At 45.4% G+C, this 23,534-nt stretch overlaps 1 protein-coding gene across 6 annotated transcripts in view; it reads right to left on the bottom strand.

The window, feature by feature from the left end:
• RABGAP1L (RAB GTPase activating protein 1 like) overlaps positions 1-23,534 on the bottom strand; it is a 214,823-nt gene that overhangs the window by 13,523 nt on the left and 177,766 nt on the right. The window lies entirely within an intron of this gene.

Here is a 23,534-nt window from a genome sequence, read left to right as displayed (position 1 = left end):
TTGATATGTATGATTCACTGAAATAAAGTGCCTAATCAAAACAAACCTGCTAAAATGAATTAGAATAAAGGAGTGTGAGTGCAAAATGACAGGAGAATTCCCTGGGGGAAGTCAGAGTAATGGTTTTTATTGCTGAAAGAGTACTAATGTCTAAATTACTAGCTTGTGACCGATGCCCTCGTGAAGTCTGGCACCAGACTCCTCCTCGGCAAAGGTGGAGATGCTGCAGTGCTTGCTGCCAGCCGCAGCAGGGAAACAGAGAGGCATCAACACTGAAATCACAAGCAAATTCAGTAAATAACGGTGTGTAAGGGTAAGGTCCCAGCAAGCCTGGCTCCTGGGAAGGCACAGTTTTGAACATGAAACAAGGGACACAAAGAGCACCTGTATTTTCTACAAACCAAGCACAGAGATCCTGTGCTTTCCTTTCACCTTGGTACACTGTTATATGACCACCTCTCCGGGGACCTCTAGTAGCATTACCATGTCCCTCCCGTGCAACAAGAACCCAGCCCTGCTAAGTGTGGGATCATGGGCTAGCATCCAGAGAGATCACTAACACCACTGACCACTGTGACTCGTAAACATATGCTCTTTCTCTATTTGTTATGTATATATCTCCTCCTCTCTCACATATTGATCTTGTCTAGCCAACTGCTGCCATGAGGACATGCTCCTGTCACCTTGCCTTAGGACACAAAGTTACTGCCAACGAGCAGTTATATGTTTACATGTAATTTTGGTGTTGTTTTTCCTCTTACTGGTTTTCAATCCAATATACCTCCTTCCCTTGTGATGCAGGAAGGCCCCTGGTACAGCAGAAAACATGAAACCTGTGACCTGCAAAGCAGCACACAAGAAGCTGATAAAGCAGCATTACTGCAGTTAGAGTCTTAAACCAATCCCCTACAAATAAAGCGAGGAGGAAAGGAGAAACATAAAAACTTTCAGCATTTTGGACAGACATAGAAGAGAATTTCCCTTTGATCACTCTTTATTGCAAACCACAATGAGATGAAAATGATTTAATCAGAAGAGTGAGGAATGTTTTTTACTTTTCAACAGAACAACATTCAGAAAGCAAAACCAGCCTGCTTTGTTTTAGGTGCAACTTGATGCCATTGATGCTATTTAATAATCAAGAATAAGAAATAATTTCAACACAGAATTTTAAATGATGTGAACCCATCATATATACAATCTTCATCTATTCCCAGCTTCCACAGTGCTCACTTTCATCTTGTTCAGACAGACAGATCAAGGTTCCCAGGCTGGAGCACTGCGAGGATCCTCCAGACTCAGCTCTCCTGTGTTATTTTGTCACTCTGTGCTCCTATATGCTACCAGCACAAAGGGAAGATAAACATGGGGGAGATGTCATGGAGCAGTATAGGAAAAAGGCACAAAACAGGTGAAAAACAGAAGAGGATCTGTACAACTCCATATTTCCTGTATTTTTGATGGTTTTAATAAAGACCAAATTAAGCCTTTGAGGTACAAATAAGAAGTAAACTTCACTAGACAGAGAGACAAGCATCCCCCAGCAAACAGCCACACAAATGCTGCAGTGGGAATCAAGCCCTCCAGAGAGATTTCTTAATACCCAGTGACAATTCACACCAACCATTCTTCTGTTTCTCCTTTAGGTTTCAATAGATAGCCATGAGTAGGACCAAGCATGGGTCCTCTGCGGCCATCAGAGGGATGAGCTCTCCTGCATGCAATTACAAGAGCTGCCCATGATTGCAGAGCCTGTCAGCTGGGATGAAGGCAGAGCGACAATGTTATATCACCTGTATTAAACCATAAACCAGGATCAAACCAAAGAGTGTAAGCATTGGTGCAAGGGAATATGCAATGACATAGTTAGAAAATGGCTTCCAGGTATGCTGAAAGAATAACCTGACTGGTACATTAATGCCTACTTATGACACAACTTCGTCTCAGCTGGAAAGCAGTATCTAAACACAGTGAAATTCCATCTTAAGGACTTTGGGGGAAAACAATTAGAGAAACAGTTCATACAAATCCATTTAGCCCATGAATATAAACCCAAAGCAGTATAATTGTAACTCTGGCAGGGTCCAGGCTTCACTGTTACCATCCATTCAGCCACAGTACCCAAATGAGCTTGATAATTTCTCACAGAACTTCCTTCTTCCGCACACACTGCTAAACAAAAACAGAAAAACAACCCTGTTTTCCTATTCCCTGATTTAATTTCCTGAGACAACTTGTGGATTCAACAAGGGACTTCTCTTTAAGCTCCTTCATAAGAGCACAGTGCTAGCTATGCTTCAGTCTTCATGGATTGCTCCTGAACAAAGCGTGCTCATAAATTCTCTGTAAAAGCTTCTGCAATATTGATTTCTTCTTTCTTTAGCATCATGGTTATACTGGCTAGAACTGATGGTTATCAAATTTAGGAGGCTCTTATGGTTTATAAGCGTGGCTCATCTGTTTATCTCAGTATCTTCTTGACTTGTGTTCTTTTATCACGTCGCAAGCAGTTCTATGTACAGGAAAAACACACAGAGCATCTCGATAAGACATCCAAGCGGATGAACTGAACAACAAATCCTCTTCCTGCAAAAATAACACGCGATTGCACAAAACATTCAGGGATGCACTGCCGTGTGCTGATGGGCAGCAGGTGAGAAAAATGCTCTGTTGTTAACTTGCTATTGTTCAGACAGGGCTGGAAAAATCTGCTTCACCCTTCTCTAGCAATCCTGCTCACTGGCAGCCTGTGGAGCACCAGCATTCACTCAGCTATGGGAGATCTCTCCCTCATCCTGCAAATTCTGTGGCTGTTTACAGGCAGTTCAGCCTGACCTTGCAGGGTTAATAAGTCACACATCAGTGATTCCTTCCTCCGAAACGTTTTATCGCTCTAATGAGGCGCAAGCACTCAGAGAAGGTAGTTATCATTATGTTCATTTGACAGCCAAGGAAATGGAAGCAGAGAGGTAAAGTGATTTCCTGAACATATTGTAGAGAGCCAGAGGCTGATCCAGACAGAAAAATCCCATTACCTGATCTCCAATTTCCAATAAGGAAATAATAAGTGCCACACTGAGCAGAGCACCTTTCCCAGCTCCCCTCTCCTTTTCTATCTGGCACTGCATAAAGACTCCAAAAAATTGGCAGTCCCATCAAACTACCAATGTAGGCAGCAGCATTCAGTTACCTCTGCACTCCTAATTTCAAAATGATGCTTGTTTCTCTGAAGCATGTCATAGAAAGACAGCAGGTTTTAAGTAGAACCTTAGGAAGGAGACTGGTGATAACACACTTCAGATCTCACACAATGCCTTCATTTGTTGCCACATTGATTTGTTGTAATTCATATTTAATATTTAAAAACAACTAAATCAGGTTCAAGGAAGTATGGTATGATTCTGTTCATTTAGCCAAATTAAGGCTCTAATGTAACAAAAACACGTGAAGAAACTGAGTCAGTGCTTCCCTGCTCTGCCTAGTCATTGCTATGGATAACTGTGCCACCCACTTTTACAGACGTGGCTGCCAAAAGCCAGGAAGAAATACTTTGCAATATCTGTCACTGGAAATAAGATTCAGAAGTAGATAAGCAATTTATTTTTCTTTTGGGAGGATGCAGTAATGAAAAAGAAAGAATAAAACCGACAGTAACGTGTTGGCACAAGAGACTTGTCTCTTGGATTTGATTTTAAAGTGGATGAGTGGGATGTCATCTATAGATGTTATGCAAAGCAACCGGAACAACTCGATCCCCAGTGAGATCTTAACCACAAGCATGAGATCTCCATGAGGAAAATGGGCAAATCAGAGTTTCCCACCTGCAAACGCCTGCAGAACAGACTTTGTATGGTGAAGAAATGTAGGGATTTAAATCAGCTGCTGCCTAAAGAAAATCCAAAAGCTGGAGCAGGGTTTGAAGAACTCCCACCGCTCCTTTTGTCACTGTGCAGCTAAGGGCTTGCTGATAACATGCTGTTTCCGTTCAGGTTTGAAATCCAGTGGAACAACGGGCATTGCTCTTTCACCCAGCTAAAGCACCACAGACAGGACTCCAACTGCCCCACTCCAAAACACAACCACCGACCTCATTAAACACTGCCCAATCCCTGGTGTTAGGGCAACATGGTCAACAAGCTCCTGGGAAGCAGCCTCTTACCACCTGATTCCAGCATCATCCTCCCTGCAGCCTGGCTTCAGGTGAATCTGCAATATAAAATCTGCAGTGCTTGGGCTGATTTACCACCTTTCATCACAGTGGATAAAGGTGAATCCACAGTACTGTTACCCTGCTCCAGCTCACGAGTTGCATGCAGCACAATAAAAGCCCTGCATGTCAGCTGCTATTTTCCTATCTGCACTGGCAAGAAGGAGATGCTCCCTGAGATTCCTTGGAAACATTCATCATGCTGGAGAGACTGTCTGCTCACCATGTGACTGAGTGCCAGCTGCACAGTACCACCTCTATCTTGCATTTGGGAAAAAAGAAGAACCTGCAGAGATGCTCTTTTCATATCAGCAAAGCAGCTTGTCCCAAAGCAGCACACCTAAGTACTGCTTCGTGGCAGGAAAAATTTTATTCTTGCTGTACATCACCCCTTTGTCACTTCTGTAGGTCTAAGACCTCCCAAAGAGAGTCTTCAGGATAACAGAAATCCAATTTGAATGCAGGCTGGAGGCAAAGCAAATCAACTTTGCTTTGAATTTTTATTTACCTCTTCCACATCACCCCATTAACAAAATATATCAATTGCAGCTGAGACACCCATAGGAATTCATACGAAGGGGGAAAGGCAGCTTGCAGATTTCCAGAGTACCTGCCCAACTTACTGTGATTCAAAACAGCGGTGGCTGCAGTCAGTGACTCTGCTTGATTTCCAACACCAGATTCTTTTGTCAGCTTTTAATCTCTCTACTGCATTTCCATTCATCTAAACCTGCTGAACCTGGCAGAACACATTATTCTTCCATTGCCCCTCCGTTTAAAGATCTGCTTACTTAGGCTCAGTTAACAATACAATTAACTTAGTTAAAAGAAGTAAGCTGAGACCAAGAGATATGCAGCAAACCTCATTATGCAGCAGCAAGGCAAAGAGAACAAGAAATTCACGTTTCCTGAGCTGCAGCTCTGAATGCTGGAGTGTCCTTATGCACTCACTGCAATACTTCTGTGTTAGAAGCACATGTATGGACTGCAGAGGAATCTGCATTAAAAGGGAACTAAAATATTTATCTTCAGAAATTTTTCAGCATTCCAAAATTCATTTTCACTCTGAGCTACGGAGGACTTATTATCCATTTCAACTCCATTTGTTTTAGCAAAAAAACAAACAAACAAAAAAAGCCAACCAAAGAACCCAACAACCATCTTTTGTGGCTTAAAAGCAGTGCTTACAGATAGCTGATTATTTTCTATCATCACAGCGGATGTCTTGCAGCCACACAGACAAGAAGTGCTTCCTCTCACAGATATGAGCCTCAGTATTGAGAGGCACACGGTGAAAGGAAACAGCTACATTCGCGTTGTCAGCAAGCATCCTTTTTGCATTTAAATCGGCTCTGGTCAACAAGAGTGCAGTGGTTAAGGGTAAAAATATTCAAAACATTCTAGATGGAAAAATATCTGTATACAGGTCATTTTTATCACCCAACAGAACTCAGAAAATGCCTGAACAATGAGCTCTCTGCCACAAAGGATGATGCTGTCTAAGGGCTCCTATTTATATACCCATAGGACTCAGAGCAGGAGCAGGTAACAGCAGAACTGGCACACTGACCAGAGCAGATTTTCCATCACAGAATTATTATGGTTTATTTATTATGGTTTATACCTCATAGCATTCATTTCCCTCTAAGTTTACATGTCTTCCATAAACCTTCCAATGCATTTGGTGCTACAGCTTACAAACACACACAGTCCTTCTTGGTGACTATGCAGAATCAGACCCTCAGCTCTCCCCAGGTTGAGGGGCACCATTCACTGATTTTGATCTAACCCACATCTATGACAATGAAAAGAAACCAGGGGTGGTAAATTATGCACAGCTGTAGCACTTGACAGGAGAAATCGCGTCCTGCCTCAACACAGAGAAAATGGTGACATTTAGTTAAAAACAGTGGCATAATTCTGCTTTTAGGATAGAAAGGAATGCAATGCAGCAGCAGCACAAAGCACTATTTTAGAACAGCACTTCTGGTGATGCCCATATGGTTTATCAATAAACCCTATTTACAGACAGCTGGCTGGCCAAAGGTCCCTGTGCAAGATACATCATCTGTACACTGGTTGCTGGCACATCAGCCACTGCTCTCCCCCAGTTCCACCGTGGTCTTTTGTCCTCACGATGCAGAGCCAAAAACCTCAAGACTCTGATTCATGTGCAAAATATGACTATTACCTTTCTGTGCAGACCCACCAGTTTTTCTGAAAGACAGAAATCTGTCATGAGCAGCACTTCTCAGACCTTCTGCCATGACTCCCTCCTGGCTCAGTCACTCTGGTCCCTGTCACTGCAGTGTAAGTGTGGGGATCTGGGATGAATACCTGGGATGAATAAAATCTAATCCCATGGATGGATTTCTTGGCATATTATGGTAACAAAGCAGAAGGTAAGCAGGAAGAGAATTCTCTATTCAGGGTGGGTGGTGGGTTGCATCTGCAACCCATGCACACAGGTAAGCTCTGCTTGTCAGTAAGGAACCTCACAGTATTCTCTCCAAGCACACAGTGAGGGGCCCAAAATTGCACACAATACTTGAACTGCAGCATCATCAGAGCTGAGCACAGAGGAATGATCACCTCCTGCTCACTGCACTATTTCTGACACAAGCCAGGATGCCAGTGGCCTTCTTGACCTCCTGGCCACACTGCTGGCTCATGTTCAGCCAAGCATCAGCCAATACCCCCAGGTCTATTCCCTCTATAAGTCTTCCAGCCACTCTGCCCCAAGCCTGTAGCATTGCCTCGGGTTGCTGTGGCCAAATGCAGGACCCAGCACTTGGTCTTGTTGAACTTCACCCCTTGGCCAAGTTGAGTTCAAGCTGAGCTTTCACCTTTCTAGTTTTCCTCCCTACCCTCTTTCTTTCCCTACTCCATAAAATGCTACTGCCCAAGGCCTTAAAATAAAAACCAAACTGTTTTAAGCAGCAGATTGAATGACAGGTGTTCTGAAAAAGCAAGAGAGAACATCCAACTTCCAAGGTATCAGAAAGGCTCACTGAAGCAGCACACAGCATTTTATTCTGATCACTGACGTGTGTCCTGCCACGTTTTATCTGCACTCCTTCCTCTGCCAAGGGTTCCTCTATGTCTTTAATGAAGCTTCAGGCTTTGCCATATTTGCACCTTTCAGCCTCTGTGGGACCTGCAAAGCATCTCACCACAGAGCAGGCAGGTGCCTAGAGGAAGAACAGACCAACAGAGTTTAGAAGCCTTAGTCAGCCAGTAGCATGCTGTAAGTAGCTGCTAGAGAGCATCTCTAGGGAAGGGAACACGCAGCAGCACTGCTCATTGGCCCCCAGGAGATCCAACCAAGCATGCTGATTTGCAGATCAGCGTGCAGAGGTCTTTTATAGTTTGTTGGTTTTTTTTTTGTTTTGTTTTGTTTTTTGAGACTTGCACTCATCCTTTACAGCTGTCTGAGTCTCTGTTAGGTTAGGCCACTACCAGCAAACCCAAGACTCACTACTTCATCATCCAGCAGGGCACAGCCCAAGAGCAAACTCAGCTCTGACGAAAGCAAGAGGGGCAGCTGCAGGAGGGGCTGAAGATGACGTGGCCATGCTGCCAACTTCAGCTGGAAAGCCAATCCCATCTGAGCAGCACAGACTTCCTTGCTGAGCTGTCTGACCCAGGCCTGCCTCCCATCCCCCATTCCTCTTGCCAACGATAAAAAAAAACAATTTTGGGACAACAAAACTCAGTGCTGCTGGAGCTGCTATGGCAGTTCAGGCTGAATACAGACAATCTGAATGTGCTTGTTCATTCCAACACCCTTCTGTAACACACAGGGTGAAGGACAAACACCGTAATATCTTAACTTGGTGTCACTTTGGTGACTCTGCAGTGACTTTTTACATAGACTGAGCTTTGCTTTGCCATACCTAATGTGCTGCTCTGGACTTTTCTCAGCACAAAAGAGACAAGCTTGAAGGTTTGAAGCAACAGCAAGCTGCATAACCAGCACTCAATGTTGTATTTGTTTTGTTGTACGTTCATATTGATACAGCTAGGAGGAAGCAGTAAAGAAGATTTGTACACACTGAAAGTGCATGAAAGAACAAACAGGATAACAAATACTGAAATACACTTCCTGAGCATGGAACTGAAGGCACACGTGCTATATTCTTCTGAGAACCGGGTTCAAAGAGTGAAAACAGTCAGAGACAACAAAGACAAGACTTCTAACTAAAACATCCACCTGCATGAACTTTATATTCATTTTCTAATAATTAAGCTTTTGTAAATAGATTAAGTATCTTTTCATCTCGTTTTAATGCTTCTTTCAAGGTGGATGAGCCTACAGATCATGGAAACATTAAGAATAAGTGAATAACTGCATTTTTTATGATTCACAGAGGTTTTGGTTTAAATATGGCTTTAACTAAGGTGTAGTGTATTATATTAATCTACAAAACAGGAGAGCGAGGTAAGAAAGCTATAGGGCTTGAATTCAAGAGCTTCAAATCTTTATTCTGACTGACTTCGCTTTTTCATCCTGTGATGGTTGCTGTATCCAACAGATTTGGAGTGGTTGTGCCATGCTTACCTGACCTATCTCACCTGTGGAAGAAAGCTAAACTCTGCTTTAGGAGGATTTCTGATAAGCCATTACTCTACTTTAAACCATTTCTGTATTTAAATGCTGAAATGTGGTCTAACACAGCAAAGTTACTCACCACCCGCCCTTTTTTAGTTTTAAACATCCATGATGATACTCAATATGCTCCAGATCAATTAAACTAAAGAGCTGGTGAATCAATGATACCTAGAAACTTACTGCAGATTTCTTCTCCCAAGCGTGCATATAACAATGCAGAGTTCCTAGATTACCTGGAAAAGCCTGTATCAATTTTCCTGGAATTACTTGTCAGAAGAAAATGAGGAAGCTCCAAAATACTGAAATACTCCTGAGTGCTTAATCACGAAGACTGTTTAAATAATTGCTTCTTAATCCAATTACTGTGCAAGGCAGAAAGAAGAATTTAAACATGAAGAGACGTAAAGGGAAAGTAGCACAGATTATTAAAAGAGGAACAAAATAAATGAAATAAAGGACAATAAGAAGGTTGGGTACCCTGCCCACAGCAGGGGGGTTGAAACTACATGATCATTGTGGTCCTTTTCAACCCAGGCCATTCTGTCAGTCTGTAACAGAAGTTAAAAAGCAGAAGATAAAAAGTTTCAAGTTCAGCCTAAGGAAGGTCAATATTTTTTTTCTAGAGCATGATGAAAATAAAAAGATTCCTATGTTGTTCACTTCCAGTAATACTTAGAGCTCTGTGATGCAGAAGAGTCAGAAGTGTCCAGAAAACAGCTTTGATGCATTGAAAACAAGGCAGTGCAGAAGTGTTAGCAGAGCTGACAGACAAGCTCTCTGGCCCACTGAGCACAGAAAAGACTCACCTAGACTTGAAGAAAATCCTGCATTACTGATATTTAAGAAGCACAAACCGAACCCCCCAGACCCTTTGGCAGGTAAGCTGAAACCCAGAAAACCCATCTCTGAAAAGCTGATAAGGACCCAGCTGATAACAGGTCTGGGAACACAGCTGGTTCCGCACCCATGTGCTATTGCCAACTGCAGGTCTCACTTCACTCCTGATCTCCAGGGCTGATTACTGGGTTGACTGATAGAACTTCACACCAGTAACGGACTTCTCCAGCACTGGATCCCCCAGCATGAGAGATTTTAAATATGACAACAGTAATAAATAAATAAAAAGCAGAAGAGTGCACAATAGCCACGAAGCATGAGTTACAGAGCTTGGGAATTGGGTCAAATAAACACTGTCAAGGGGAATCGTTACTCAGTGGTATTTCTCTTTTTTTTTTTTTTTTGGTCAGTGACATTTGAAAGGGTTTCTTCTGGGACTCAAAACATTCAGCACTATTAAAGTAGTAAAGTAGAAAATAAAATCCTGTTAATAAACTCTACAGATGACAAGTGGGTAAGAAGAGGGTAGGAACAGAAAACTGCATGGATGGATGTGAAATGCTGTGAGGCATCTCATTCCCATGCAGCACAGCATAGTGCCAGGCCTGGACCAAGCTCACTGAGGACAGTGAGTCTGCACAAGGAACAGGAAAAGGACGAAGGAAGAAGTTTTTAACCCTGGGTCATCATTAGGACCAATACTGGAAGATGATATCCGATCCTGCAATATGCATTTGGGATAAATAAAAAGCATGCAGAGCAAAGCTACCTTGTGCACAGTGTAAATGCTTTACAGCAGGGGGCTTAAGAGCTCAAGCTTCTCAGCTTCTACAAGAGAGCTGAGCTGCTCGCAGCACGCTGGTTCCTGCACAGGGATAAGAGACATAACAGCACAGAATGCTGCGTCCTGCCAAAAAAAGGCATGCTGAGAACCAAGATGAGAAGCTGAAACCTGAGTACATCGCAGTGAGAAGTTGGAAGCGTATTTCCAACAGCCAGAGATGAACAGATTTCCATGGAAAATGACACCTTTCACACTTCCTGTCAAACTCAAGTGAGAGCTCTTTGCTTTTCCTCTGCATTTTCTCCTATATCTTCCTCCCCTGTTTGACAACACTGCTGGATACAAACTGCACCACAGAGCACTGAACAGAAAGATGAAAACCAGACCCACACACACCAGTGGATGCCCTGCAGTAGCTGAGAGTCCAGGCCCAGGGCTCTCATTAAGTGTGGCTGCCAGAATGTGCTTCACATGGAAGGCTTGGGACAGCAGAAAGCAAATGGGATGCAATGCTTAAGCAAACAGCCCCAGGGAATTTGGTACCAAATTTCTTATTTCATCACAAATGAGTGAGGGAGGTCAAATAAGATGGAACAAGTAGACAAACTGCACAAGAGCTACACATCACTGCCACACAAAACATGTGCTTTATGCTGTTTACAAGATGCACATTTGGGGCTTGATCTGTGCACATTAAAACAAGCACTGAGTTGTTTTTATCAGACAGCTATCTGCTCCATAATGATGTCTTTGTTATCAGCAGCTGGAGCTTAACCAGAGCTGGTACTCCTCTCTGGCCCAAAGGGATTCCACGTGGCAGGGGACCTGCAGATACCTCACACTGTCACCATGGAAGCTGTGCCAGTTTTCCCAAACACGTGGAAAATTTCAGAGTTTAAAACATGGGGAACGCAAGGAAATAAAGCATTTTATTTTAACGCGCTTATTTCTGACACCTAAGGATGTTAACCAAGTCTTAATAATAAATAAATTCTTACCAAATTAATATTCATTGGTCAAACTGACAAATCTGAAGTTGCTAAGCTAACTATGGTGATAAGATTGCCTCTTTAATTAGCTTTATGAGTGCTTTCTTTACCCACTTAAAATCCTGATGAGTTTAAGGGGAAGACGATGACATGGCAGGTCTGACTACTTAAAAGGCGAATTTATATATATATAAATTATAAATATATATATTTATATCACTATATAAATACAAATTCAGATCATAGCTGTTTCTCCTAGGAAATGAGCAGGTCACAATCTGGCTGCTCCTGCCCTGCAGGGGAGCAGAGGCAGAGCTCCTGAGGGCCAGATCCCTGCTGCTGTAGGGAAAGGAAAAGAGAAGGATTACAGGAGGGTGCAGATGAGCCAAATCCATTGGGAAGAGTCGATCCTAACAATAGTGACCGTCCCAACTCGTACTCCTTTTGGCAGCAGCAAGCTGGGGGAAATGCCATCTGGGGCAAGCTCCTATGCGAGCAGCTCCTCCTGACCAGCAGACCACACAGAAGACACAACTACAGCCTCATATGAACAGATATTGGAAGGGCTTTGCAGTGGGCTCGCAGTCTTACCTCCTGCTCGGGAGTTTTTGCCATCTGAAAGTGAGGAGTCATCCTTTCCTTGTGCGTAGGCCTGAAAACATCTAGCAGCATTCAGCATCATCCCCACCCCACCACCAACCTCCAGTGTCAGCCAGCTGCCAGTGAGACCTCCAACCACGACTGCTATGCCCTGTTCTCCTGCCAGGCCACCCAGTTTCCCACCCATTTTGCAGCCAACCCATCTGCTCTGAACCTCCTCCTTTTGGCTCTAAAGCTTCTGTGAGAAATGGCGACCAAGAAATCATTATGGCAGCATGTGCTGGTGTGTAACCATGAAGGATTTCTGTGAAATGCCTGATAATCCCCCTGAACAGAGGGGCAAGGCGGGCAGGCAAATGAAAATACAATGCAGCTTTCCAGAAGAACGTCCTTCAGCTCTGGATTAAGAGGATTATACCACTTAGCATAGCATTTTTATAAGTCTTAGCAGCCAAGTTTCCTGCAGATAAGTTGAGAATTTAAATTCCCTGGAGTAAAGCTACTCAGATCTCCCAGCAGCCAACTTTTATGTTTCCTTGCATCTCAGGGCAACGTGGTTTTGGACTAACAAAAAGATACGGTGATGTAAAAGGAAGGCACCCTGGTCCCATGCTCACTGATGCTATTTATCTGATGCTTTCCAATTTCTCCACTAGTTCCAGCCACCTCTCTGTGAAACACATGCAACACCTATCAGATCCTGATGGTGACAAATTCCCACTCATTTTGTACAGGCGCAAGTGATTGCCTAAGATGCAAACCAACAGAGAAGCAAAACTGCACAGAGAAACAGCCAGGTGTCATGGTCACACTGCAATATGACTAATTTTATAAAGATATATGTTGGGAGTTTGCTGTCATACAGCATTGAGAGCAAATATTCCTGTTAAAACTGTCTGGTATTTACATGCATCAAAGCAACGCTAAAAGCACTGCTGCATTTAAATGGAAGTGTGAAATTTCCAGTGGAAAAAAATCTGACCAGGACTGATGGGAGCAGGGGAACAGCAGCTAACCCTGACTTTTCTATTACCTACATAGCACCAAGCATCTGAGCAGGGCTGGCCCCACATGTGAGCAACCCCCATGGCAGTCCCACTTCCTGCAGCACAAAGGCTGCATGCAGTGAGACTGGCAGCTGCAATCTGGGCTGGTTTCCATTTTGGTAATTAACACTTTGCAGCCCTGTGTCATTACAAGAGGCTCTCTCACCTGTGCAAAGACTCTGTGTGCCAGAGCTGCAGTGCCATCATGGTGCTCCTCAAGCAGACAAAGGCTCAGTAATAAAAGGGACTGGGCAAAACTCTGCTTTAGATCACAGAATCATTAAGGCTGGAAAAGACCTCTCAGATCCTCAATTCCAACCACCCACCAACCCCAGATGCCCACGTCCCCTCAGTGCCACATCTCCACAGTTCTGGAACACAACTTCAGGCTGTTACCTTACACAGAGCACGCAGGAGATGAGTTCATGCCCTGAAATTCCCTGAGCACACACAGGCAAACAAATCCAAGCAGGAAATAAGCGCAGGGAGATTTTACACACGGCAAAAAAGGAAGGTCTTCCTCTTCTGAGAGATCTCCTTTGTCACAGCTTAATGAACTGCTGCAGGTACCTTTGGGACTAACTTAGTGCACACAAACACATACATAGACCAAAGTGAGGACAGAGATGCTTAATTGGATTCCTAAATAATTAGTCTGATTTGTATTCATACTGAACTTTTCACTGTATCTGCTTTCAAGGTAAGCTGGACATCCAGATTTCAAAGGCTCCTTTCGACCCCTTCTAGCTGGATTGGCCCACCATGGGCACAGCTGTAGAACTGTGAGCAAAATGAATGCTGGCACCAAACTTTGGAGTCAGAAAAGCATCGCTGCAACTCCACAGAGAAGAGCTGGGATCTCTGTGAGGGCAGAAGGGGATCACGCTACATGGAATTTACCCAGACGTGCTACTTAGGAAAAAGTAAGTGGTAGTTCGACTAAGAAGTTCTAACAGATACTTATGTTGGTTTCAAAAGCATAGAGAAGTGTTGAGTCATCCTTGCCTTGCAAAGGCCAGGACCTCTTAGATCCAATGGCTGACAGTGAGCTCCAGCACAGACCCCAGGTCTGAGCCCCCAGCTGACTGCTCAGACACAGAGGGAGTTCCCATCATTTAGCATGAACATCAATTGCTTTCCAGTTTGTTATCTCAATTATTTAAAGATTATTTCCAAAAGTGTTATTTTCCCACTAAGCAGGTCATCCTCTTCTAAATTTAGCAATCTAGAAAGGTATTATTTTAATAATCTTCTCTCCACTGAAATAAACTTTAGTCTCACTGGCACACGAAGGCAAATTGCTGAGAAGGTACTAAAAACAAACAAACTTTCAGCAGGAGGACTGAGCTGCTGCAAAGAGCATAACCTTAAGCACCGTTGGCAAAGGAGTGAGAGGAACACCTACCACAGATCTGGGCTTGCTGACTGCCACCAGATTGGCCAGAAAGTCCTCATCGTACAGCTGGCTGAAAACGTGCGCGTCGTAAGCCACCATGATGGACACCTCTTCCATCATCCTGCCGTTAGCAGTGGGAGCGTGAGCCCGAGCCTTGGCACGGCTCTTTGTCAGTTGTTCACACCCACCTGAAGAGCTAATGAGGAAGGAGTGTCAGGAGCAAACCCGACCTAGCAAACACCTCCTGCACAGATCTCCCTCTCCAGGGTGCCTCTTATTATTGCAGGAAGAACACCTGCTCGCATTCTCAGCAGTCTGCTTGCAAAAGCGTCTCCTGAAGGCTGAAAAAATCCAGCGAGTACTTGAAATTCCAGTATCAGGCTGAAGAGGAACGAGCAGCAGCCAAACCAGATTAGTGTTAAGGAAGAACTGACCCACCAGCACTTGATGGCAGGACTGCGATCGCTTCTGTTTTCTCAGACTTGATACTTTTCCCTACTTTTCTCCACTGAGAGCTGATAACCTTCTTTAGCAGGTTAGCTTGCTTCCCAGCAAGCGGGTCCTCCTGGCTTATTTCTAAATCCACAGAGGATGGTGTTACAATGACGTCTTTCAAACATTTCTCAGCTTTCCACAGGTTTCTAAATCTCTCCTCCGAAGCGCTGAAGAACATTCACTTTTTCTTCTACACAAATCCAAGCTGCATTTTGTGCTATGAGCAAGAAGGTAACGGTACCAAGTCACACCCTCCCCCCCCCGAAGAGTCCTTTGGTTCCACTTGTAACGCAGTACAACAGTTGTGCAAAAGGCAGTGAAGTCTGTAGAACTTTTTGAATAAGCCTGAGCTTCCACAAGTGAAACGAGACCAACTGATCCAACTGGAAAGTTTTGCAGTGGAAGGTTTTTAGCCCAAACCCAGGACTACTCTGCTTTTATTTAAGCAGCGCGCTATCTTGTCTCTGAGCCTTACAAAGCATAGCTGCCTCCCAAATTACTCCGAGATGTCAATTTGTTTATCCTAACATCTGACACAGACCAAAAAGCAGCGCAGGGATGAGAACAGGAGAATCACAGCAAGCAGTCTGCGGAAACAAACTGATCACCTCCAGAACAAACTCCTTTCAGGTGAAACTTCCAACCAAATCCGCGCTCCCGCATGGCAACATCCGCTACGTTCTTCTCTCTGGAAGCCTTCTGTCCATCCCAGCAGCACATCTGACCTGTTTCAGGAGCACGATCTTTTCGGCTGTCCCCAAGGAGCACAGGCCGGGTGCTGCAGCTCGGCTGGAAGTTTCCAGTTGAATGAGTCGGTAGCAGATGGTTACACTTTCGCTTTCCAGAGCAAACTGGGTTAAGACGCACCTTGCTCTTCTTTTTTTTTTTTTTTTCCTGTGCTCCTGCAGTATCCTTGTCACAGATTACATGGGTGTCTAAAAAGCACCAGGTGTTATTTGCATTTGAATAGGAAACTTGAGCAACGGCTGTATGGTTCAGGATTAAACCGACACCTCTTTCGCTTAAATAGGGGGGAAATTACATGTTATTGCTAGGAAACTGAGAGAACTCTAATAGGCTTATGGCAAACAAAAATGCAGTACTTGAGGTTAAATCCTTGGGACCAAAGCAGCTTCTGACCACGCTTAACCCTTGCAGGATGAAGGAAGGGTTTTTTTTAACTCAAAATGCATCTGTAATTCTGCTTTAAAAAATCCATCTCTCTCTTCAGAGGCGTGCAGAGCTTTTGCAAGTGCTTCCCACGGCAGAGGTAGCTCAGAGTCAGATCCTGACACAACATCCAGCTCACGGGGCTGCTCCTTGTGCCACGTCAAACAAAAACCATACCTGATACGCTCAAACCTGCTCAGGTTTTCAGAAGCCCTTTGCACGACCGCCTCCTCTTTGGCTTCAGGAGGTGCCCCGTGGGTTCCTTTCCTTGCAGAAGGAACACGTAGCACTCACTGCTGCTGCTCCCAGCTCACTGCATGGGAGCTGCCAAGGTGTGCTGACAAAGGCACCTGTTGTCAGAGTTCTCCCACAGTGCCTCCGTGCAGGGCTGAGCTCACAACCAGCAGCCCCATGGTAACGAGGGACTGGCTCAGTGCTGCAATAAGGGCAGGAGGTGGAGAATGCAAATTATCAGAAGGTCTCGGCAGCTGTGGCCACTCAGATCCCTTTGCTGATTCAGCCAGCAGGGAATTGTGTTCATAAGGAATCACGGATGGGGATCTGTGTCCCCTTGTTGTGCCTTCACTAAGAGGAGTGAGTGATTTAAGAGAACTAAACAGACGTGTTCCCAACGTATCACTGGCTGAATGATTCTTCTCATATACATCCTTCACAGAGGGCTTGCAATCTTGGCGTGTTCTAACTAGCAATCTCAGGAACTAACCACTGATTTCTGATGTTGGCTAATGCCTATCTTCACTCTTAAAGGGAGGTTTTTCAGCTGTTATTTCCAGCATAGCTGAGCTGCCTACCAATCTCTGTCAGCCTGCGGCTTGCATCCACGTTAACAGTCTGTGCTATAATCTGAGTCACAGCACAAAATTATAATAAGCACTTCAATCCAGTTAGCCTAAGCCTGCACTGATGGAAGCAAATGCTGATGGAAAAAAAAAGGCAGCAAGCACAGAGCCAGCCACGACCACCTCCTCGGGCCACACCACCCCTTTCTGACAGCATCTCAGAGCATCATCCCCCTGCAAACGTGAGTGCTGCGCTAATGAACCAGACATTAAAAGACAATAACAGCCCCATGCAGCATCACCAGACAGCCCTTCTCTGAGTAACACCAGGGCTGCCTCGCAGCTGCCTTCTGCTAGGAACAGGAGCACAGTCCCTTCCACGACACGTTTTTAAGGCATACCTCCAAAGCAGCAATTTTTCAAGCGAGCAGTCAGGACGGCAGAGGAGAGCCCACAGAAGGACAGGTAAGCTGCAGACAGCCGTTACCTAATCAGGTAAGTAGCCCTAATTGGGATTTCTGTGCTGGTGGATAACAGAGGTGAGTGGAAAATTCCCGAACTGAGCACAGCAGCCAGCTTAGCAAAGCAGAACCTGCTCGTTCCTGAGATAAATTCACTTCACTCCACCCCCGGGAATGTCTTACTGCTATCTGACAGGGATAGGATCTTCTGATAGACTGCAAAGCATTACGTATGTGAGGTGTGTGCAGTTTCTAGCTAAGCAGTCATTCCTCCTGCTGTGCTTCCTGTGTCATTTTCTATGATCTGTTTTTCTTGCATTAATGACTCCAGGAGTTCACAGCAGCCCTCAGATAAGGAAACATAACACTCTTTTCACAGCACTTGAAATGGCATTTGGCAGCATTCATGATAAGCTTACAGCGTGATTTTTTCACCCAAATGAGATGGAATAACGATTCCATCATTCCTCACTCAGTAACGACCACTGCTTCAAATGCAATCAGTGAAAAGCGCTTGTAAAGGGCAAACGCCGTGACTCCCAAAATGAAGTTCTCTCTCTCCACACCCAAGGAAAACACACTGACCCCAAATGCCTAGCGGACACCCAAGGTTATCTGAAGACCCACCTGCAGCCCCAGACGTGGCTGGCCAAGCCCAGGTCCCATCGCTGCTGTGCCCATCCTTTGGCCAGACAAAAGCTCTGAGTTGAAGCACCAGGTGGGCAGCCCATCCTCTGCTAACCCGGCCAGCTGGGGAGCAAAGCCCTGGCTCCTGTGCTGGGCAGCTCTCAAGCAGGCTGCAATTTTACCTGTTCCACTTTTAGATATCAGAAGTCTCTCTAGAGGTGATTTTGGACTCGGTGAGCACTGAAGGAGAACAGCCAGTACCATCCGATACACGCAGCTGTCAGGCTCAGCCCGATCTATGGTTCAGCAATTGCTTCCCCGAGCTTTATTTCTATTATTTAAAATGTCAAATACCATGGCCTATTTTTTATTTTTTTTTCCCAATGAAGTGGGTGTGTGCACCTGTGTTTCTCCTAAAATAATCCTCTTCATGTGTGGAAAAAATCTGGGCTTGATGTGCTTTAGCACGTCTTTACAGATGGAACTGAACTTGGGATGTCAAAACAAGAAGGGGTTCTAAGGGCACGCTGGTCAGAAGAGACAAGCCAAAGAGAGCATACCTCCTCTGCTAAATGAGAAAGGAGAACTGGCTGCAGCAGATATGGGGAAGGCCTTAGGGATCCTGCTAGATGAAAAACTGAACATGAGCCAGCAGTGTGCTCTTGCAGCCCAGAAGGCCATCGGTATCCTGGGCTCCATCAGAAGAGGGGTGGCAGCAGGGACAGGGAGGTGATTGTTCCCCTCTACTCTGCTCTTGTGAGGCCCCACCTGCAGCACTGTGTCCAGGTCTGGAGCCCCCAGTACAAAAAAGACAGGGAGATGTTGGAGAGGGTCCAGGGGAGCCACAAAGATGATCAGGGGACCGGTGCACCTCCCCTAAAAAGACAGGCTGGGGGAGCTGGGCTTGTTCAGCCTGGAGAAAAGAAGGCTGCGGGGTGACCTCATTGCAGCCTTTCAGTACCTAAAGGGAGCCTACAAACAGGGGGGGAATCAACTTTTTACACGGTTAGATAGAGATACGATGAGGGGGAGATTTAGTTGAGATGTCAGGGGGAAGTTTTACACTGACAGGGTGGTGAGGTGCTGCCCAGAGCTGTGGATGCCCCATCCCTGGAGGTGTTTAAGGCCAGGTTGGGTGAAGCCTGGGCAACCTGATCTAGCACTTGATCTAGTGGATGGGGACTCTGTCTGTGGCAGGGGAATAGGAACATGATGATCCTTGAGGTTCCTTCTTACGCCACGTTCTTAGGATTTCAACACGGGTAAAACTTTAAACTCATTTTCACAATTAAAGCCAGAAGAGCCATTCTGTGGCAGAGGGCAATTGCTGGTCCTCCAAGGAGGGCAGAGGCTGGTGGGATGGAACTGCTGAAGCTGAGGTTCTCTTGCCAGCAGCTGCCACGCGTTCCCCTCCATGTCAGGGTGCATCCTGGATAAAGGTCGGGGGTTTGGTTCTTCAGTGATGCTGCCAGCTTTGCATTACTGCAAGCACAGCTAATGAAGGAGGCCAGTACCATCTCCCTCGTCTGCTGCAGTCTTACAGGAAGGCAGTAGCAGCAAACTCACTGTGAATGAGGCAGGAACCTTCACAAGTGCAGTCAGTGCTGCCTTACGGATGACAAGGAGCACTGCAGAAAATGCTCACATACCCTTCTCTCAGCCTTTCCCAAACACACAAGATGCTAATCCTGTTCCCACCACAGCTACGGATGCGCTCTCAGTAGGGCCACATTGTTTTGCATCGCAGCCTTCCCTACAGAAACCAGTCAGAAGGCAGAAATTAACGCACAAGCTTCCGGCACCATTTCCTGAAAAGCAGCAGACTTCTGTCACCTGAGTCATGTTCCACCCGTTCTCCTTGGGGAACTGTTTTTCCTCTTCTCTCAGTCCAGCGGCAGCAGAACCCTTACCCAAGGCAGCTGCATGAGCAGGGTGCTGGAGCAGGCTCAGCAGGGACAGCCCAGGGAACTCCACACACATGCCCCAGGCCATGGCCACGTCTTCTGAATCTGTGCCCTCTGAGCCAAACCAATGCAAACGGGTCCCTCCAGCTGCCCAGGGCACACACATGGGCCACGTGTAATGTCCCTGGTGTACATTCCCTGGGGCTGCTAATCCAAGAGCTGAATGGTGTTTGTATGGAATTTTGTTGCATTTATCACTTCAATGGGTATTTCAAAGAAAAAAAAAAGTATTTTTTGAGAAAATTAGCATAGCATTGTAGTAGGAGTGCTTTGCACTTACAATTACTTCAGTGGATTTCTGGAAAGACTTCAGCATGGCCTCATTCAGGGATTTCACCCAAACAGCATGGAAGCCAACACAAGCAGAGCCAATTTCATCAAGCACAACATCCATCTGAGGAGCAGAGCCAGCCCAGGCTTCACAAAAACAACAATCACACAGTAAGTACACAACTGTACTGCTATCTTTATCCATACTCCACTGGCTTTTCACTGAGAGCGAATGATCAGCAAACAAAAGACATTAATTAATGTCTAGCACATATTGAGAAGCAATGTCTGTCCTATGAAGAGGCTTGGATTGGGTTTCAAGGCTTGGGGCTCCCCATTCTAAAACCCACACCCGGATTTCTCAAGGTAGATACGTATCTACAGATTTACCCTTAACCTCCCCAAATAGGAATTAACAGCCTTTATCTACCTCCCAGCAGAAGATTAATAACGGCAAAATCCACGACAAGTGCAAAGATAAAGGCGATCATTATCATTATTATTGGTATTATGCTGTTAAGTTTTCTCTGAGTGCTGTTAACAGAGAAATTGTTGTGGTTAATGGACGAAGGCAGGAACACGGAGCTTCCTCTATCCATCAGAACACCAGGGCTGGCTGAGCACAAACCCACAGCAACATGCCTGCTGTGCAATGGTTAGGCAGGGGCTGTGCTCCTACCCCATGCAAAACCCCATAGCAAAGCCCCACACAGGTCCATGTTTTCCTCCCAGAGCCCAGACAGAGCAGAATGGAAAAGGTGGCACACCTTGATGTGCGAATGGCATAATGGTAAAGGTATACTGCCAACACAAACAGCACATCAAGAGTATGACTGCTGACTAGATGAGATGAAAACAATGAAGGCTGAAATTACGGGATGAACAGCACAGGGTGTCAGCTGAATGGGCCCAAACCGGACACAGCAGCCCAAGCACCTCGGTGGCTGAGGGCTGAAGTCAGATGGCTGGGCTGCGAGAGGCAGTCTAGACTGAGGAATGCTTCAGGACTCTGAAAAAAAGATGATTTCATGCATTATACATTAACACCAAAAACCACTGACTCTTTCCAGGAGAGCAGTGTGTCCCACTATGCCGGACTTAAAAATGAAAACATTAACTTGGAGGTCAAAGGACGAAACATAGCCCAGAAAAAAGCCCCGAAAACAGCACTTGCATCCCAAAGATGAGTAAGAGGGATCAGATAGAGAAAGCCTTTGCCATGAGCCCTGCTTGCTGGGGTCGGAGGAGGGCAGCTCAGCCTCAGTGCTCCCCTGGAGCAGCTAAGGGAAGCAGCTCAGGGCTGTGTGAGCTGCTCAGCAGAAGGCTTCCAGCAGCACTAAGCTGAGCCTCACATTATCCTTTGCTGCTAAATCCCTATTCACCGCCGCACAGCACAGCAAAAGGCAAATTCTGCTCTCAGAAGATGATTTGGGAGACAAACTATTTCAGTGCTTAACTGTGCTGATCTAGTCTCCCACTGTGAAAATCTGCATCTACGTTGAATGCCTCAAAATACAACTATAAGAAAAGCTTCTGTATTTACATATGATTTAAAGATTAACTTGTCTCAATTTGACTGTTAATAAGCTTACTTGAAGGGCTCAATTGGTCTGAATGGAGGGGAAGCAGGTTCCTACACACGTTGCTGGAGCAGCTCCCTGCCTGGTGATGGGGTATTTCTTCAGGCAGCAGAGACCTGAGACATGTAAGCATCCTTTTCTTGCCTCTTAGTTTGTCCTATTCTAATTTAATCGTTTATTTCAACTGGCCTACAGCTCTGCTATTAGTGCCAGTATAGTACCTACACACTGGAGGGCTGTGCTACTATTCAACAAGATGTGAACAGACTGGAGAGTTGGGCAGGGAGGAACCTGATGATGTTGAACAAGAGCAGTGATTTACCGCTAAGTGATACTACTTTTTTTCTTCTGTTGAAGCAACTCCTTGCAGGACTTCACAGTAAGCTGGAGAATACAGGTGTAGCATCACTCCTGGGACTGGGAGCTGACTTAGCAGCACAATAACTGGTCCCTCGTAGTGTTAAGGTAAGTGATGTGATTGAAGCATGCTAGCAATTTCTGTGACACAGTGCATTCCTTGTGCTGCACAGTACTGACATTATAGAGAGGGATGCTCTGTCTATTGAGCCATCTTGGGGAAAAGAATAAATAGATAACAGTTTCCTTATCGCTGTTCATGACTATAAAATTGAGAAAGACAAGGAAGGTCTGAGTCACACCTTCCTCATCTCTCATAATGGAGTAAAACAGCAGCCAAAGAAAAAGGTTACTGAGAGGTAAGGACTGAGCACCCTACCTCAGTACCTCCCTGTTCTTGGCCCGCTGTTAACAGGGCATTGCAAAACACCCATTTGGTTGGGCAATGCTGTGTTTGTATTCTCACTTATTTCACATTTTCCTATCAGGAATGCACGACCTGTGCTGCCTCAGTCAGTACTGTTTACATTCCTGTGCTCCTTCTGGATCCTTCCTGAGCTGCAGGATGTTAGATGCAGGCAGCTGGCTGGGGCAGCTCTGAGAGTACAAGAGGCAGCAGCACAAACCAGCAATCAGCTCAACCTTGTTAAAAGCACCTGAAACAAATTCTCAGGGCATCAGGAGTTATTTCAGGGCATTTCAGATGGCTGTAAGCTTTTGCTCTGTTCACTACTCAGCTTCAGGAACACTTGAGATAAATTACGGGACGCTCAGATGGGATATAAGGAAGAAGTTTTTATGATAAGGGAGGTGAGGCAGTGGCACAGGCTGCCCAGAGAGGTGTGGGTGCCCCATCCCTGCAGACATCGAGGTCAGGCTGTGATGGGCTGTGAGCACTGATGGAGCTGTGGGTGTCAGTGCAGGCAGTGGGACCAGATGGCCTTTAAAGGTCTCTTCCAACTCAAACGCTTCCATGATTCTGTGAAATACTTAACCAAGCAGCTACCAAACTTCTGAGCTCCACATGAACAAAGGCACCAAAACGCACACACTGCACACACACAGACATCCCAGAGACAGACGTACATCACAAATGACAAAAAGACCGAGGGCCTATTTTGAAAAGCTCAGAATACAGCTACCTAAGAATGCTGTGCCACTCCCAGATACATTTCATCTTTCCAAACAGGTAACTGAATGACGTAAACAAGATGAACATTCAATCTGGACTGAAAACCTGACCTTCTCTTACTCGGATGTAAAAAAACTACACTTGCCCTCGTACACAACCTCAGCCGGCTGGGCTGCATGCACAAAAGCAAGCATTTATGTGCTTGCC

Source organism: Phasianus colchicus, chromosome 9 (assembly GCF_987193195.1).
Source record: "Phasianus colchicus chromosome 9, bPhaCol1.hap1.1, whole genome shotgun sequence".
Lineage (NCBI taxonomy): Eukaryota > Metazoa > Chordata > Aves > Galliformes > Phasianidae > Phasianus > Phasianus colchicus.
Note: the sequence above shows the minus strand (reverse complement) of the source record. Positions and strands in the feature narration are given on the sequence as shown.